A 12,961-nucleotide genomic window follows, 5' to 3' on the forward strand; every position below is an offset into this window, starting at 1 on the left:
ATAACTTCATACAATTGTTGTTTATGAACTTATTGTTGTTTTAATAATAATTTTCAAGTAGTTTTTATGAATTTGGGTTTTGAGATTTTAAATGTAACTATATATCAACTTTCCTCTTGTATAAAGTTTTCTATAAGCGAGAATTATCAATAAAATTTGAATACCATCATAATTTTTTTAAAAAAATAAAAAAAATTCTCACAATTGCAGACGTGATCAAATATATAATTAATATAATATGTATTACAAACTATTTTTATATCTTAATTTTTATGACATTTTTATATAATATATAATATTTAAACTTCTTATATATGTGTTAAATAACGAATGTAATAAATAAATAAATGCTATCTTTTGGTATAACTACGACAAAGTTGGAGGGAGTGGGACAAAATGGTCAGTTTCAATTTATCAATTAATAAAAAAAATTATTAATTAAATTATGAGATTATGAGGAGGAGGAAGAAGGAAACAGGTAAAAGGAAATTTCATATATATACAAGACAAATCCCAGGGAACTGGTATTAGGTATAGGTATTTTTCCAACCAATTCTGTTTGGTATTTGATAGCTAGCAATTTTGTTTAGCTTTTTGGAACGTAGTTCTTGGCTGAATATTCATTAATTATTCGCTTACGTACATGTTTTTCCTACCGATTTTATTGGATTTTATATTTATAAGGCTGCATGAATCATGAGGTACGTATATACGCACGTGACTAGCTTGTGATCGATATTTTTTACACGTTTTTTTTTTTTCCCCTAAGCTTTTACACGTTTAATTTGTTGTTCTTTTTCTTTGATTTTTGGTGAGGAAAACCTAACAAAAGCCATTTCAGAGTGTTTTTTTTTTTTTTAAGCAAATATTTCATAGATAAACTAAGTGATTACAAGAATCAAGATACTAGATTAGAGTCATCCTAAATCAAACAAAAGTGACACAAGAAAAATAAAAAAGATGGATATATATATGGAGCAAAAAATTTGGCTCCCATGCACCCAATTCCCACAAATTAAGTAGTTGCTTGAAGTAGTTTTAAAATAGTCTGATAAATAGACTATAATAGTGAATTGTTGGTGCTACATTTTGCTAGTCTGAATTGGCTGAATGAGAGTTTCACGATCACTTCATCTTAATCATTAATTAGAGAAAGCGAGAATATATTAAAATAGCAACCGGAAGATGGGTCGATTTGTTGATGAACGATCGTCACTGACTGTATTGAAGGAGCGTGTAACTCACGTGCCACTTTTGGAAAGAAGGTAAAGGTTGATCTAAGATATCCAAAGTCACTGGTCCCAATGGTGCCACTTGTGGCGGCGTCAAACTCCCCATGGTGCAGCCACGGCGGCGGAGTCAGAGTTTAGTGCAGATAATACAAGCAAATTTTAGGGTAAAATATACACTATCATACTATGACATACGTTAGCATGAAGAGCCCAGATTTCTTAATACGTTAGAGAAAATTAGAACTAGCATTTTAAAAATATTTTTTTGGCACCAGTATGAGGATCTTCTTAAATAAATGGTTTGGTTGTAAAAGATTAACGTACGTAATTCACCAATGCAATTCCCTCTCAAGCGAGAATTAAGGATCAATACATGCATGCAAGAGAGGCTCGATCAATCGGACTTATGCATGTATGTGGGTTGTGCAAAAAACCCGTTAGACCGACCAACCCGTCTGACCCGATCAGATTCGTCCGACAAAATATTGTTTTGCTTAGTGTCGGATCGAACCCGATAAATGACGGAGCAAACCGACTCTTTAACTTTCTTCAAGTGTTTCAGACTAAAAACCCTAGGGCAGCCAACTAGTTTTTTTGCTCTAAAGACGATTGTGCATAAACTAAAAACCCAGGGATCTCGAGAAGCTCAGCCTCTCTCTCTACCGCCGGGGCTTCAACTCCTCAAAATGGTATTTTTGTCTTTCTCTTTCCCCTTTTGCTTTTCTTTTTGGGCTTTCTTTCCCTGCTGATCGCACTCTTTTCCTTTTCTCTCTTTTTTTTTTTTCCTCCAAATGGGCGTCGCAACGATGCAAACAAGCAAAGGCAGATTGGTGGGTGGCACAGGAGAGTTGATCGACGAGGGAGAGTAGACGAGCGTTGTACTCACAGGCCTGGTAGATGGACTCCGCCTTGAGCTCACCAAGCTGCGAGCAAAACCTCTCCTTCACCTCCTCGGCGACTTTGAGCCTCTCCCAAGCCTTTTGTAACTCCTTCCTCATCTACTACTCCCTCTCCTAGCTCTTCCTCAGCTCCCTCTCCAGCTCCTCGTTCCTCTTCCTCAGCTTCGCCTCCTCCTCTTTGCTCTTCATCCGACCCATAATGCCCACTATTTATGTCTCTTTCTATTTTCTCTTTCCCAAGGCTAGAAATTACAAACGTTCACAGGCTAGAAACCTAAAAGTGACTCCATTATAGTACGAGTCAACATTTTAGTAGGTGCATTCTTTTTTACCCGACCCGAATATTACAGGTCGATTTTTTTGGACATGATATGCGGACAGGTCGAGTCGGGGCCAAAATCAGTACGGGTTGAACTGTGCACAGGCCTACATGTATGTCGCATTACTTCTAATTAATTCCCTAACTATTGCTTGTGCCAGCTTATAACATTAATCATGTATGCATGCATGAGAAGAGAACCAGGATCGATCGACACGTACGTAGTACGTACAACCTGCACATGGTAGATCTAGACCACCTTCTTCTCCATCTGGATCAGCTTTTTCTTAGTTCTGATCTCCAATATTTTGGTAAAATTGTGATTTCATCCCAAAATACTTCTTAGTGCATAAAAAAATCGTCTCAAGGTCATTTCAATAACAATATCCCAAAAGGTATTTTGGGATGAAAATATAAATTTCGTTCTTAAAAATGTATTTTAGAACGAAATTGAGCAAAACCGTTTGAATGAAACTTTTCTTTTAACGATTGAATTACATCCTAGAATCACGTTCGAACGGTACAAACATTACGTTCAATCGTCAATTATCTTCGAACGCATCATTCGTGGGTGGTCAATCGATATCAGTCCGTTCGATCAAATTGGCATGGAAAAACATTCGAACATAAAATTTGATGATCGAACAGTAAAATATGTTTGAACATATTGAGTAAAATATTCGATCGGATTATGATACGATCGAACGATTTGCTATGAGATGACGTTCAAACGGTTCCCAATGTTGTTCAAATGTTTTGTATCAATATTCGAATAGTTTTACTGATTTTGTTCAAACAGTTTTAAGTCGTTCAAACAGTAACTATTTTATTTTATCCAATAATAAAAAACCAAATAAACATACATAATATTTTAAAAAAATACATTGCAAATTGTTCAGTACCCATAAAAGTAGCTTCATAAGTGCGAACTAAATAAATAAAACAATAGTCTAGCATTTGTTGTACAGAAATAGATTCTAGAATTTGTACGTATAATGTAAATCAGTTGTTTGGAGGCCTGAACTATTGCATAAGCATCTACATTTAGAGTTGCATCTCTCTCCTGAACTCATCTTGTTGTTGTTCTTGTTGTTCATGCGCATCTCCATGTTTGCTTATTTCGCCAATTGAGCCTCTAACTTATGTTGCCTTGTACTCAATTCATCGATCTTAGAATTCGCTTCCTCTAATGCTCTAGAGGTGTTAGAGGTATATCCGAACGATGAGGAAGAGATAAAAGACTTTAAACAGCGACCCAAACCCCTCAAATATCCTGAACATGGATCCAAAACTTATGTAAAAATTTTAACATCACTTGTTGAGGAATTTTAATCTGACGCAGATTCAGTACGAAGAGCAATAATTTTTTTCTTACACACAAGAGAAAGAATTAATATCACCACAAATATTCAAATATGTTTAATTAAAACAATTAATAATACTTACATAATTTTCATGGGCATCGTGATAAGTTCACTCTTCATTACGATCAGTATGTAATGCATCATATAATTTTTTCATTTCACAATTAATATCTAACTCTTACTACAAGAGATATATTTGTTGAGATATAAAGTTATTATAATACATTCAAATAACAAACTATATACAATAAAAAAAATATAAAATAGTATTGCCAATTTCTTAGAGAGGAGATATAAATATCTCGAACCTGCATGATAATAAATATTAAATTTTGATCTATTTGTTTTGTTTATAGAACTTCACTCTTGCATAGAAGTTGTAAATATTAGGATACGAAAATTATAAAATAGGACACATAAAAAAATTTATTTAATTTACTTTATATGATGAATTCTAAAAAATGTCATAAATTTTTTCCAATTGGAAGGTCGGACATCCTGAAAGAATAATGACAGGGTTACTACTCTACTAGTACCAATTTACTATTCCTTTTGTATTAGATTTTTTTTTACTTAATGATTAAGAAAGTGAGTATTAGTAAAATTATATATTTTTTTAATTTTTTCTTAATGATTAAGGATGTTAAGAAAATACTTAAAATAAAATGATAAAAAAAAAAATTGAAATGTAATTGGGTAGTAAATGGGTATTACCACCCATCCTGAAAAGGATGTTAGCGTGCCTCTTCCTTATTCTCGAATTTATTATAATGCTCATGACACATCGCCTTATATTTGTAAAATGCATTACACATAAACTTATCGACAATTTTACGCTCATTTCTCTGACCAAAATCTAGTTCGAAGTCATCCTTAAAAAAATATATATACAAAGAAATTATCATTTGCATATTCTATATTTTGCATACATATTAAATAATATTATAAATCAATTATTTAAACATTACTAAACAACGCTTCTTGATAAACTTTTTCACATCTTGGAGGACTTTTTGCAATCAAAATGCGTGGACCTCATTCTCCCACAAATCTTTCAATTCTACAACCAATGACTATAAATGTATGTTTGTATCATTTTTCGGTGATCTCAGACCTGGAATGAGCAAACTCATTATGAAACATGGATCATTCATATACTTCTACGTTGGTAGATTACACGGCATAAATACAATTGGCCAAGTACTATGACTAGTATTCATGTTCTTAAAAGGATTAAATCCATCTGTTGTCAACTCAAGTCGCACATTTTGAGGTTCTGAAGCAAACTATGAATGTTCCAAATCAAATTTCTTACAAATCTGAGAATCAACAGAATGTGACAAGATACCATCATTCCTGACTCTGGATGATGAGTGTCATGTCATGTCTATAGCCATTGCACGTGACATAAATAATCATTATAATCTAGGTATCAATGAAAAGTGACGTACTACCTTTTGCGGCACATTCTGCTTCTCATATGTCTATCTTGATTCATGAAAAATGGGACACTCGTTCAATTGCTCATTCTCTCATGAAAATAAGGCACAGTCATTCTCACATGCATTTATTACCTTATAATCAAACCCGAGTCCTCGTTTCAACTATTTTACTTCATAGAAGTTGCAAAATAAAATATTGTATGGTGGGAGTGCCTCTTTAAACAGCTCAAATAACATATTGACAACCTTAATTGATATTCGGTACATGAATTTTATATGAAGTAGTCTAACTGTAAATGACAACTTACTATGTCTTTTGCATCCTAGATATAACTCACGTTGTGAATCATTTCACAAGCGTGCAAAAGTTTTATGGCCTATATTATTTGAATTTGATGTATCCATATCACATTCATGCATAAACATTATCACACCAATGTCACTCAGCATTTACTTCATATTCTCATCATATTCATTACCAACAACATTTAATTGTACATCTTCATTAATGTCTTATTCTTTATGTGGAGGCTCGAATGACGTTGGATATGGTTCATTGTGTAAGACTCAATCAGTATAACCATGGTCAATACCTTTGAAAAACAGATGCTCTCTCACCAAGTCTATCTTATGAGAACGTAAATTCTTCCATTGTCAACATAGACATGTAATATGCCTGTCACTATCAATTGTACATGATGTGAACTTCAAGAATTTCTTTACAACTTCAGCATATACATTGTAATTTTCACCCAAGCGATCTCTAACTCGCATCCAACTCTTATCCATGCCTAATACCCTATTACAAACAGTCATGTGGGCATCAATAAGCAAACATGTATCAAACATATTGTGCAATTTTTTCCTTTTACCGGGTAGTTAGTCCTATCTCATTTGGGATTATAAGATCATAGTCGACAACATATTAACTATTATCTGTCACGTCCAACGAAATCTCGACAACATCTCCTCATAGTTCTCCAGATATGCTCATTTGGTCATGTGCACCGACGAGTAACATGTCGATGCACCATCATTGAAACTGCATATCCAGAAAACAATAAAGGATGACTCTACCAAAATCATAATGTCGGACGTGAACAGATACAGTTAGATAGTTTGCGAGATTGAACTTATAATTTCAAACTATTCACTCTGGACAATTCAAGAGTTATCAATTAACCATTCAATAAGATTAATAACTCTCGAACGGGTTTAAGATTTATTTCGATACAACATAGAAGACATGAGAGTAATACACAACAATAATTCAGGATACAAAAATATATCAAACAACAGATAATTATATAATTTAGATATTTTTTTTATTTTTTATTTTTGCTATATGATTTAATTGTGTTATATGATTTTCTTAAATCTAATTAATTGTGCTATATGATTTTCTTAAATCTAATCAATTATTCTATATGATTTTCTTAAATCTAATCAATTGTGCTATATGTGTAAAGACTCAGCCCAATAATTTTAAGGTCAGAATATTGATAATTTTTATTGGGTTTAAATTATATTTAATGAGTCCTATTGGATAAGCCCATGAGCAATAAATTATTGAGGCTGATTAAGAGTCTTAATTAGACTCACTACAAGAAAACTACTTATTTGCGACCAGTTATTTCTTGCAAAATGACTATTTTCAACTAAAATGAGTCTATTTTCGTCATAAATAGTCATTTTGTGGCAAAAAATGGTTACAAATACTCGTTTTTCTTATAGTGACTTAATAATTAGGTTAAATCCCATTTATTATTTATTGAACGAGTTAGACTCATTTTAAAATTTAAAGATGGGCCATGAGAAATTTATTTTAATTTAAAATATCATTGATTAAAGTTCCCTACGTGGTTTCAATCACTGCCAATCATATATTGAACGAACTACTAGATCATATTTTAAACTCAAACTCTCTTCTTAGATGATCACGGTTGAGTGTTCAATATATTAGTGTCACTACATGCATTAATTGAGTCCAATTCAAACTCGTTGGAACTATCTCCCAAATCTCTCTATAAATATATTCATTCTGTGTGTTCTTTGGAAAACATTATAAACTTCCATATGTACAGCAACCAAACTCAAGATACCCAGTCCAACACCGTGATCGACTTTGTGCTAAAAATTTTAGAAAGCAACACTACAAGATAAATAGCTTGATCATAAAGTAGGATTAACATACATTAGCTAGTTATATATTATTATTAAATCCAATTATTTGAAAGTCAGTATTTATGTACAATGCATGTCATAATATTTGTAAGCACATTATTCATCATGTTCTATTCTGCATATTATAATTACGTATGCATTATGCATTTCATGCATCTCATGTTGCATAAGACATGTAAACTTTCTTAAGTTTCAAGTGCAAGATAAATATTAGATCAGTTTAATTAGATGGTCATTTAGATGCATGGTATCAATACAATTTTAAGATAGATGTGCAAGCCACGAATTCAAGTATGATCCACCATAATATGAAAGAATACTCTCAGTTTAATTAGATGCGTGGTTTCTGCTCTCTACTGCCACGACTTTGCCGCTGCACGTTCTTTTGTATTTTTTGTTTTTGTTTTTTCGGTCCATGCAAAAGACACGCATTTGTCTTGGGCATGTGGCTCAAATTATTGCAAGACCATTAGATCTATGGCAAATCTAGCAATTTGGTTGTATTTTCCATTCTTGATATTTATCTAAATCAATCTATTATTTTTCAATACATCATGAGCCATACCTATTTTTTGTGTTAACCTAATTGGCTTTTAACGGAGGAATACTTCTATAAATTTAGCGTTTAGGAGTTGCAAAAGCCAAAACCAAAATCTTAAAAAAAGAAACTAATTACATATATAGTTTTTAAAGCCTAGAATTGGGTAGACCTGACTAATTATCCAAATCAATTTCTTTTAGAAGTACTAGAAAAACGTATGAATAAAGAAACTTCATTCCAGCTGACCTTCTGCTTCATAATTAATTTGCTAGCCCAGCCGGAAGACAATTTGCCGATCTCCATATGTGCTGATCAAGTTCCAACTGCATATAGAGACTCGATCTCATGCAGCCGTAAAAATGTGTTCCCATAGCTAGATTAAGGTATTGGCAATTAGGAATTTAGGAGGCTAGATTACTATGTTAAGAGATAAAAATAAATAATAAAATATATATATATTCTAATTAGTTTAAATTCTTGAAATAAGTGATAATTTCGTATAGTATCAGAGTATAAGTCTTGATAAGTTAAAATTCTGACTTTACAATATTGTATCCCATTTAATTAAGTATTTCATTGAGAGAGTTTGATTAGTTCACACGTGAAGGAGAGTGTTAAGATATAAAAATAAATAATAAAATATACATATTCTGATCAACTTAATTTTTTTATTCTTATCAAACAATTCCTCACATCCGCGCCACTCCAGATCGAGCCATCATTATCCTTAATTAATTCCATAGATGCTCCATATCCAATTAAGTCAAGTGGTTTAGATTTAGAGATGAGTTGAGATGAGTTGAGATAGTTTGTGAATAGTAGAATAAAAGTTGAATTATTTATTATATTTTGTGTGGAATTTTGAAAAAATATTTTTAAAATTTGAAAAAATTGAATTGTTTATTATATTTTGTGTGAGAATTTGAGAAAGTTGTAATGATGAGATGAGATGAGTTGAGGTAGATTGAGATGAATTACGAATACAAACGACACCTAAATATTTCAGTTTGTCAAGAGGTGAAAGATTCCAACACTTCTTTTAGCAACAGTACTCTTGGTGGGTTAATTAATCAACAGATCTATCTAACTTTCTCATGCTGCATGTATATATAAATATATATATATATATATATATATATATATATATATATATAAAACTTATTGATGCATGATAAATTCTGCATTGTATATATATCAATATGGTACTTTAGAATCAAACCCATGCATGCAGTACTGACATGATCTCCACTTAGCCATAACTACTCCCAATTAATAATATATAATAAAAGGATAATTATATTCTAGAAGTCAATTCCAGTACCCTATATATAATTAATGTATTATTTGTGTTATTTTTTTTAATATTATTAACAATCTAGTATTTAAATTAATTAATTGCCTGTCAATCGAGAAAACAAATCCATGTGAGCCATCCATTAATCGTGGTTCCACATGATTGGTCTATTTTAAATTGTTTTGCATATATATATATATATATATATATATATATTAGGAATCCAATATATATATATATATATATTTATATATATGGATCAGTGAAGGATCTTGTTGGGATTATAATTGCAGCAAAAAAGCATTAATTGGTCCTGGCCATCGTGCATGAGGACCACCACCTTGTCTCTCCACCGGCCAATACGGCCTTGAAATTCCTCGCCGTTCATAGTCATTGAATTAATTAAGTACTATCACCATCATATGAACCTTTTTTTTTTTCCTAATCCACCATCATATATACCTATATATATATATATAATATTGAATAGTGCTAGTTGAATGCATTTACACCATATACTATCTACATATTATAATTTAATTTGTAATATTTAAATTTTAAAATTTATTTTCTAAACCAAATTATATAATATAGATAAATTATAATATAGTACTGTAGTATAGAAGTTTTCAAATAGAATTATTCATATTATATCAAGTTGATGTCTAAGTAGATATACTAAGGTTAGGTTTGGATAGTGAGTTTAGATGAGATGAAAGTTGAATAAAATATTGTTAGAATATTATTTTTTAATATTATTATTATTTTAAAATTTGAAAAAGTTGAAATATTTATTATATTTTCTATATGAATTTGTAAAAGTTATATTAATGATGAGATGAGATGGATTGAATGAGCTCTCAATCCAAACCAATAAATTATCTCATCCTACATCCCAAAAATAAGTGGAGTGGTTAAGTTATGAAATTATAGAATAATTATACTTATCATTTTCACACACTACACACTTTATTTATTTTAATTTTTTTTTATTTTTCTTATAACAAATAGATGATATATAGATGATAAGTAAAATAATTTAATTAGTTTAATAAAAATAAAAATAAATAATAAATAATAATAAAAATAAATAATAAATAATTTTAAAATATATAAAACGTGTAATGTGAGATGATAAGTACATTTACCAAAATTATATTCGTGTGCAAGCTCGATCGTGAGATATAAAAGGGGCAGATCAGAGATGATCACATGGGCATGGTCCCCTTATCAAGTAGTCCTCTGATTAATCATGATAGACATGCCAACTGCATGCATGGAGATCTAAACTAGTCAGCTTACATCATACTCAAACTATAAAATTAATTTTAAAAATAAAAAAACTCACGTGGCCGGGTTTAGTTCTTGTACGTGCATGGGGGCGTTATCATCATGTGGCTAATGAATTTGAGTTGTACGGGATCCATTATATTTAAGTACATAATCAATGTATCATATTAATTTCGCTGCCCAAAAAGTGTACATAAATCATGATCAGATCGAAGATCGTAGACCAAAATATGCGCCCCAAACGTACGTACGTGGTGTTATTATATACTATAAAAATTCAACTCATCATACTCACATTCATCACACACTACACATAATTTTTTTATTTTTTTTATCTTATCAAATATGTGGTATATGAATTATGAGTAGAATAATTCAATTAGTTTAATAAAAAAAATAAAAAAAATATAATATATGATGTGTGGTGTATAATATATGAAAATAATAGATAGCAAAACTCTATATGTATTATCCATTTACTACTACAGATTAACCCATGCATGCCAATAGATCTTTTTAAATGCCAATTACCTACAGCTTGCAAAAACTAAAAAAAATGTTATGGGTTTCTTTACCACACACCAGCCATCCAGTATATAATATAATTTGATTCGAAAAATAAATTTTAAAATTTTAAATATTATAAATCAAATTATATATATATATGTCAATAGTATGTAATGTACATATAGACTTGTGAATAGCATTATTCTTCTTGAAATTTTCAATTTTATTTTTATTTATTTATTTATTAATTCGTAATTTGATGATCATTAATGCATGTTAATTAACATCTTGATCGTTTACCTAACACGTACCTACGTTAGAGGAGATTGACATATATATGATATGTGCATGCATATGCGTATATAATATATATATATATATATATATACCTCCTCCATGCATGCTTATGGGAATTCCCATAATGTATATATGTAATCGGATTCGATTCATGAGTTTATGGGCAAAGAATTCAGTAGCTAGCTAGCTTTGGAAGGAGATCAGATCATGAATGATGCTTGTATGAATGGTTTTCTTGATTTAGAGAAAATATGCATGATTCCTACGTCAGTACGAATATAATTGGTTCGCGATATATATATATTTACAAATGAGGTACTCTACAAATAATATTTAATTATATAGGATTGATTCACATTCTATGTCTATTATCGTCTTGAATGTAAAAGGTATTTCTAACTATTTACTGTAAAAGTGATTATTTACACCATGGCATGAAAAAACAGTACTTGTAAATGATACTTTTCTTAATAAATAATTGGCCATTATTTATATTGATCGGATGCTTAAATCACTTTTTAGAGGATACAAAAGAAGTGATTGTCATAATTAATTAAGTGGAATCTTTCCCTTTTTTTATTATTTATTACTATTATTCATAAATTATTTATAAAATATTTATTATTATTTACCGATCATCTAAAATCACCACAACTACAAGATCAAATCCAAGCTTACTGGCCTAGTAAAATTCGAACCAGAGAAAAAAGAAAACAAAAGAAAAGCGACCAAGAGGTGGAATCATTGGATGAGAAAAAGGACGCTGCGTCTAGTCATGTCCCTAGCCATTTCTAATCGGTAGTTAGACTTTTTGTGGTTCCTTTCACCGTTTGATTAGAAACTTCAGCCGATTCTGGTCGCTGAAGTTCTGAAACAAGGAATAAAAACTGCATAAAAATAAAAGAAAAAAAAAAGAAAAGAAAAAGAAAGTAAAATGTGGTTGAATTTAAAGTTTTGTTTAGTTATACAAATTATCTTATTTTATTTTATTTAATTATTATAATTTTTTTAAATTTTAAAAAATTATTTTAATAATATTTTATATAACTTTTAACTTTTATCTTATCTCATATGTATAACTAAACGAAACTCAATAATTAATTTTTCTTTATTTTTTAACGTTGCAACTTGTCCCTCCTACACCAACACCTTACTAAAATTAGTATAACGTCAAAAAAATTTATTTACCAATACAGACTAAACACACTACCGATATGGACGTCTGTTACCATAAGTATCATAACAAAATATCGATGTTTTGGAATTCTTTTATTATTAATGTGATCCTATATTGATATGTTTACGCAGACTAATATGCAGGAGATCGAGCTCCGATTATCTTGAAGGCATTGTTTGGATAATGAGTTGATCTTAGTTCATCTTATTTAATTATTATAATTTTTTTTTAATTTTAAATAAAATATAATAAATAATTTAATTTTTTAAAATTTTAAAATAAAAATAATATTATAATAATATTTTATTTAAATTTTAAAATTTATTTTATCTAAACTCATTATCCTGACCCTTTGTATGAGTGGATGTTCTCAAGACTGCGTGGACCTAACAATCTTGGTAAAAGTTTAGTAAAG

The sequence above is a fragment of the Juglans regia genome, chromosome 4 (genome assembly GCF_001411555.2).
Source record: "Juglans regia cultivar Chandler chromosome 4, Walnut 2.0, whole genome shotgun sequence".
Taxonomy (NCBI): Eukaryota; Viridiplantae; Streptophyta; class Magnoliopsida; order Fagales; family Juglandaceae; genus Juglans; species Juglans regia.